This window comes from Bacillus rossius, chromosome 7 (genome assembly GCF_032445375.1).
Source record: "Bacillus rossius redtenbacheri isolate Brsri chromosome 7, Brsri_v3, whole genome shotgun sequence".
NCBI classification, from domain to species: domain Eukaryota; kingdom Metazoa; phylum Arthropoda; class Insecta; order Phasmatodea; family Bacillidae; genus Bacillus; species Bacillus rossius.
This window is the reverse complement of record NC_086335.1, coordinates 4,662,352-4,670,512: the sequence shown is the minus strand read 5'-3', so window position 1 is coordinate 4,670,512 and position 8,161 is coordinate 4,662,352.

The following is an 8,161-nucleotide window of genomic DNA, read 5'->3' as shown; positions in this document are numbered from 1 at the left end:
AAATTGTGCCCAAAATTATATTATTAGTGGCACAGTACAATATGTATCACTTTTGCTTTTGCTACATTTGTGCTGGACATGACAACTATCATTCGAGAAGAAAATATTTTATGTTTCACATGTAACTTTTTCTACTCAAGTGTCAAAAATGATTTAAAGTCTCATAACTCTATAGCTTTCTGCAGGACTTTCATACCAAAATGGCATTAATTTATAGCATTTGGAGAAATAAATTGAGGAATAAAAGTTTTCCAGGTATTGTAATTCTGAAGTTTCACAGTAAAATTGTTTGCATAATAGTGTTACGTGATTTAATATTGGAGGGACACATAATGTGTATGGAGTTATAAACATATTCCTGTAGACTCTTGTCCAGTCAAGTCAATGAATTCGACTTTTGAGCTGAGACAAGCTGAAGCTAATTGGTCGACTTGGCTTGCAAATTTGAGTCTTGGTCAATTTCTAATTATTCATATTCAAGCAAACCCTTTAGGTCGTTAACATAATAGTCCGTAAAATTGTAGAGTTGTAATTTTGAAATTATTTTATTAAAATAATTTTTAAGTATTTAACATAACTGCCAAACAACTGAATTTTATAAAGATAGAACAGACTAATGCTAACAACATTCAGAAACAGATGCTATATAAAAAAAAAATTAAAACTAACAATACCTAATTTGACTAAAATGAGAGAAGTTGTTTGGTTTTAAACCTTTATTTATTAAAACAGAGAAAATTATGTCTGAGAAATGTTTTAGGTATAAAAAAAAATCAAAATTTGGCTGTAAACTATTTCATTGTATAAATACAAATATGGAAATTACACTATGCAGTACTCATCATATAAAATAGTTGTTGTGTTGCAACGTACTGGGTTGCCAAAGGAACCCAATAAGTTACAATACTGTGTAATAAAGAGTGAAAAAACCATTCATTAGTGGCAAACACAGTGGAGGAAACACATTCTATTATGTGGTAGCAGATGAAGAATACTAATCTGAATTAATCGAACAAAAATCAGAATGACAACATTTTTACAAAACCCAAGTAGATAACAGTTTTATTATTAAAACTGAATATAAAACATTTTATGCCTAAGAAGTACAAATGACTAGAATTGAACGTAGTTTATCAACAAAATTGCTTCTCTATACAAAAATCTCTAGTGCCCAATGCACCACACAATCAAAACATTAACATTACAAGGGTACAAACATTTCTTAAGAGCTGGTAGGAAGTAGGCATGAGTTTGAGTATAACATAACACAATGCGTGATAGCGTGTCACCAATGCAACTATAGCTCAACCGAACAAACAAGAACGAGCAATAACTACTGCAAGTCAAATGCCCAATAACATTATGTTACTCAGAGTATATACATGCATTAAATATGAAGTTACAAATTACACAATAAATAAGGTGTTACAAAAATGTAACAAGAAAACATTACGAAACTCAACAAGAGAATATACAGTGCCCACCCACGCATCACTCAGAGTATAATCAAAACTAAGCAATAAATCTCATGGTGTTTGAGAAAAATATTGCTCTCAGCATGTAACACCTAGCGAAACAGAGGATATTAAAGCACTCAGCCCTACGGAGCAAAACCCTGTGAAGTTGTTCAAAAATCTGAGGGAAAAGTCCTCTGTCAATCGTTGTGGAAGTTGATTAGAAATTTAAATCAAAAAAGACTTCAAATGGAAGCAACATTGGCTTCACAAAAAGAATTCAGAAAGAAACATACATAGAAAATAGCTATAAGTGAATAAATAAAAAAAAAAAATAAAAATATTAAATGTTTGCTGCATAGGAAGGACACACTGATAAAAATACACAAGCTTTCTTTGGCAAATTTTATTTTAGTATCCGATATTAATTTAATATCTTGTTTTCATAACTGGAGTGTATTGTGTATAATGCAAGCTAGCTACAATATCACTGTTCACACACAGGTAGTTCAATTGTAGGACATGAACAAAGAAGCATTTTCACATATACTGAACATGTCAAATGAAATCAAGGTAGTACCAACATACAAACATGAATACAAAGTTCTTCAGATAAAAAAAATGACAGGTCTTCACTCAGGTCTTCACTAATATAATAAGTTATTCCATTTCCAGCCATATAAAAACACTTAAGATTGCTAAGAGATATTGCATAAATACTTTAGAAAAAAAAATAATAATTATATGATCAAGAAATGTTAGCATGAAATGCCCTGTAGTATTTGCACAGTATAGGTTTGGAAAATTATGACATAATTTGTATTAGGAAAAAAAGAAAAGAACTTAAAGCTATAAAAATTAAGTCTATTTTCATTATGTCAAATCATTTAAATCAAAAGTTCATTTAATTACTTCTGTCATTTGAAATAATTTTGCATTTTTAACTCTACACCTAAGATTTCAACAGAGTTTGTGAAGAGAACAGTCACATAACATATATTTTCTCTCGACAGGTAAGATGTTAAAATAAATGTGTAATAAAACAATCATAATGTAAAATGTTATTTGTGTTTCAAAATGAAAAGTATTAAATATTTTCTGGAGTTATGAGACTATTTGTTACTAAATGTTTCACAAATGTGGAATAAAGTAATCAAAATATTAGTATGTATTCAAATTACATCTTTGATTTGAAACCACGACTGAGAGTACTAAGAATAGTTTAATTAAATAAAATTATTATTTTAGATGAGCAAATTAAGCATATTGTGTCTATCAGTTAAGTGTTTGAATGCCATATTGAAACATAATGGCAAGAAATGTTTAAATATTTCATTCATAAATGGCTAAGGTTACTTTTATGAGAGATCAAAATGATTTATATATATGATTTATACATACAATTTATGTTAGTATACAGAACGTTTTTCACCATCAAAATTAATAAACATTTTCTCGAGCAGGGAAAATTCATTTGTGTTGTTGGTGTGGAAACTATGTGAAACTATTGTGAGCATCATGTAATGGCACACAGTGTCTTGTTTTTCTGTATAAATTTACATAAATTCCCTGAATCTATTTCTTTAGTAAAGACAGTTTACCTAAATTTAAACTTATCATCTGAATTCAAATCATGTACAAATATTTTCGGCGAATATTTTCAGAATTTATTTTTTAAGAGTGTTTTGTGAATATTCAAGTGAGGTCTTCTTTTAGCCGGGATATTCTGATTTGTAATAAATAAAAGCTTTTCTAAAACATTTTTTGATGCAATGCATTGTTTGTAACTACAGATGTATGTCATTTTGGGTCTAAGTCAAGTGCTTTGGTTTGTATACCAATTTTAACCAAATATAAAAAAATAAAATTTGGACATTGAAAAAATTTAGAAATTAAAATTTTTTTGAAATGAATTGAGCAGGAGCAAGAAGGTGTGAGGAACAGCTCACACACACATGCACGGACACACACACATGCACGGACACACACACATGCACGGACACACACACGTGCTAACACACACGAGAATCCACTATGAATTAAAGCAGCCATTTATAAAAAAAAAAGTAAAGAACATAAAACAACCAATAAAAAAAAACTGCATGGAAGATTTTAAAAGGTTGCTTAGTATTATTAAAATAAATTACAATTATTCCCAGCAGCATTAAACTGATTTAAATATTAGTAATGAACCAATAATGGTCATGATTAATCATAAGCAGTAATAAATACCAATAACCCAGTAATGTAACTGAACAGCAATATTTTTGTATTTATGAGTACTAATTACTTTTAAATAAGAAACCAGTGTCTATACACTTAAGAATACTGTGAAGCCAAAAATAAGAAGTTAAATCTTTCACTGTCCGGAGGCTTGGAAATAACATAAGAACGTATGCATTAAGTGTAGCCCAGCATTTTGGACTCGCATTGCCTGCAAATAGATGTGACATATTCTGATACACAGCCCTGGCTTCTGGTTTCTTCTCTTTCTACTTATTTAACTTCCACTCTCCACCCACAGCAAAGGACTGCTACCGCTGTAGTCGTAACAGTTGATAAAAATACCAATTGGCTTTTTATTCACAAAACTTATGTGACTACTATCGAGTTGCATGTGCTGATAATGAAGTGAGGCCTAGCATACTAGTAATCTTGCATTAATATTTATTTATTTGTCAAAGCATACAATGTTGCCTGCAAATTTGAGGAAGCTTGTTTATCAGAATAAAAATTTGCCAGTGCTGAATTATTAGTACTGGTATGACATAATTTAAAGAACTCTTTATTTTTAATCCATCTGGGATATAACTGGTTAATATTGAGCAATTTATATATGAAAAAAACATAACTGAAGATTTACTTGTTAAAAATATTCTTGTCACAAATGGTAACTGAATCACTAATTCTGTTACTACTATTATTACAATGTAATATGTGTTATATGTACTACTAACTGCCAGTATTACTTTGTTCTTTTCCGTTTCGAGCTACTTTGTTCAAAATAATGGTTTTGCAAACAACACCACATCAAGTACTTGTAATGCATGCAACGACTAGTCAAGGCATCAATATGTGCTATTGAATCTATGCATTAAGTATGAAATTTTCAATCCAGCTTCAACTACCAGTTGATATAAAAATCTATCAAGTGAGAACATAAAAACAAATAAAATTTTTCTATATACCTCATAATGTGAATTTTTTAATGGTTAATATTTCTTTTTTAGTATGTTTAAATTTTAATTGTTAGAAAATACTAACAAAATTTTGAACAGCCACATATTTATAAATCTTGGCTGGTCAGAATTAAGCATGTAAAAATATGTCAATTTTACTGAATTATGGTGAAATGGATTATATTAATTATTGCATTTACTACAAATGATTCTATCCAGATACACAGCATCAACAGAAATCCTCTTTAGAAGATATCTTTTCCAATCTTAGACTGGAGTTGTACATTTAATAACAAAAGCGTTCTCTACTTTGAGCTTCAAGTGTCCAATAGTATACTTCAAAGTAACAATAGAGACATGCACCATCATCTACTAATTTAACATGAATAACAATTGATGTTTTGCAACCCATGATCAATGCAACAAAATACTTTGTTAAAATGGAAATAAATTGGTTAAGGATCTGCTAGACAAAACCAATTAAAACTTTCTGTGACCATGCAAAATAATTATTGGAAAAAACAACAGAACACAGGTGACAGGTAAATGCACCGTTACACACAGAACTTTAAAGTAGAGCTGCAGGTTGCACAACCTTGCAGCAACACATTAGAATAAACACGCAGATGAAGGTTCAAGTCAGAAAGCGAGGGTTACACATGTCATCCAAGGAAACTTTGGGGTAACTACTGACAACAGACAACAAACTGCTGCTGAGAACTTGAACTTTCCAACTTGAATGAGACAAATTTTTCTGAAAGTTTTCTCATTATTTTTAATCTAAGGAATGAAGGAGATGTTTCTGCTCTCACGTTCCCGTAACGAGCCTCAGCTACAGAATACACAGCAAGCAAGCGTGTAAGGATATGGAATATTATTATCACAAGTCAGCGCCAAACTCCGTGGCAAAAAGTGAGTTGGACAGCGGGGAACTACAATCGTGCAACGTGAAACGCAATGGAGACAAATTCATGAAAATGCAATGACCGGCAAATCAGTACAGTTTCAGTAATTAACTTGCTGTTCACACAATGAAGACGTTATGCATACTTGGCAAACACCATTCTCCTAGAGACAGCTGCAAGAACTTGGCACATTATTAGTTTGATATGTACGTGCCATTGTCTGGACCCCAGGTGCGTACGCTAGGCCATTGCGAACTGTCAAATTTTTCAATTAGAATATGGTTAGTTTATTACTTGTATTCAATTCGACATTGAATACTAACACTTTGAAATAACAATTATACAATTGGTAACGAATATAAGACACAGCATAGCTTGTGAGTTTGTCGTTTACCAATGTTCAGAAATAAAGTTAAGTCATTTTTACAAAATAAATACCCAAATCAGAAGTTCTAACAAGAACCATTATCAAAAACTAGCATAATACCCGCAGTTTTAACACGCAAGTATTAAAAGTTATTTAATTACTGTCTCGTAAAACAGTAGTGAAAAAATTCACATGTACGATTCAAAACACAAGAACTATTTGTAGCAATACAAACATGAAAACCAACTGTTATTTATACTCCTTTTATCACATGTACTTGTAGTGGGTAAAATAATTAACACACAACTTCCACAACCCACAATATACACACTACTTTAAGAAGGCCATCAAAAGAAATGAACACGATAGATGCACCGCCCTACAAATCGACAGATACAATAATTGATCTACCACCATATGCTACAGTGGCAGCATACTTACCTTATGTGTCTATGATGAAATAGACGTTCTAACTCAGAAAGTAAATTAACAAAATGTATTTCTGAGGAAATTAGTAGAAAATGTGTTTGTAATACTGCATAAGTGAATATAGCTTACCTGATTGCCGTAACAATGAAAACGTATGAATTATGTAAATATGAACTTTTTAAATTTATTTTGCAAACAAAGAAGTTTTAAAAATTTCAATTTTTTTTTGTAAAATTTTTCAAATTTTGCTGTATTTTTTGGGTTCCAAAAATTTTGTGGATTAATATTTGGAGTAGCTGGTTCTGTGAAATAAGGCAAATAAACACCGAAGCGAAAGGTTGGTTATGTTAGATTATCTGCATACAAATACAAGGGTTTTTAAAAATTTTGATGTTTTAACAAACATTTTATGTTTTTAATTATTCTAGCTAACTTCGTCTAACTAACCTTTTACTTCAATATTAATTGTCTCATTTTCCAGAACACAATACATTTCATTTCCCATTTTTGTCCTACATATGTTTTACATGACGTGAATAAAACTTTATAGTTTTGTTCCAATTCTCATTCTTACTATTTGAATTCAATATTCGTATTTGAAACTAATTTGGTATTTGTATTTGTATTTGATTCAAACTAAAAAACTGATATTTGCAGAGGCCTAGTGTCCGCACATTCTGGGTACACGTTGGCCAAGGCAGACAGGCATGCGTGAAAGTTGCAGGAACACACAAAGTTACTTCCACTGTTCGTAGTATTTATAGGTATTCACAGGCAGTGCTAACTCAACAGAAAGCTACTTTATACAAATGACACTAATACATTAACTTGAACATAAAAAAAATTAAAATGACATTTCACTAAAAACATAAACTATCATTTACAATATTGGAAATGTGTTAATGCATAGAGTTGTTGTACTAAATATACAATGGAACGTAAGTCAACCATAAAGAAATTGCAAGAATATCATTTAAGAGGCACACACTTATTTTAGAACGGGAAATACTGATATGGAAACGTGCTTTCAAACAAGAGATCTAAAACTTGCCAGCCAAAAATTTCCAAAAATTTAGCTTCCACTTGGACATGCTTGGAGATCACACATCAACTACACTCAGTCTCTCCTCCCTGCCGCACTTCACACTGATTTGCTCTGATATGAACGGATGTAAAGATGTAGACTTACTTCCCACAAGCGTCACCAACTTGGAACATTAAATACTGTTTCGTTAATTTGCTATGTCAATTGTTCGAAATGTATAAGTATATACAGAGAGATAAACAGTGTGGTTATAATTTATGTACATGTAGCATGGTGAATGTAATCCTATTAAATATAACATGACTCTAACGTACTAATGTCTGTAATAAATAGTTCAACAAAGACAGCATCATTCAACACACCCACAAAACACACTTCACATTGTCAAAATCTGACACTGAAAATAAATACACAGGCAGTACATTAATTATTTTGCTCCCCAAATTACAAACATGAAATTACTACATTTCATTCAGTTTTTCTCTATGAGAATTTGGTGCAGTACCATCATTCTATGAGGGGCAAATGTCACAACATAAAATTATCAAAAATATTTAATCAATAATACACAACACAAAATTTACCAGCAAAAAATTTGCAAACCTAATAAGTAATGACTAGTAAAATTGACTAGTAATAGATGAATTGTCCAAGTATAACAGACAAAAATTATCACATTTTTACACAAAAAAGAAACCAATTAACACAAATAATGCAATGTAGAATATTAATTATATTCAAAGAAACACTTAAAACCTGCTAAATATAGTTTCTGAACAGCA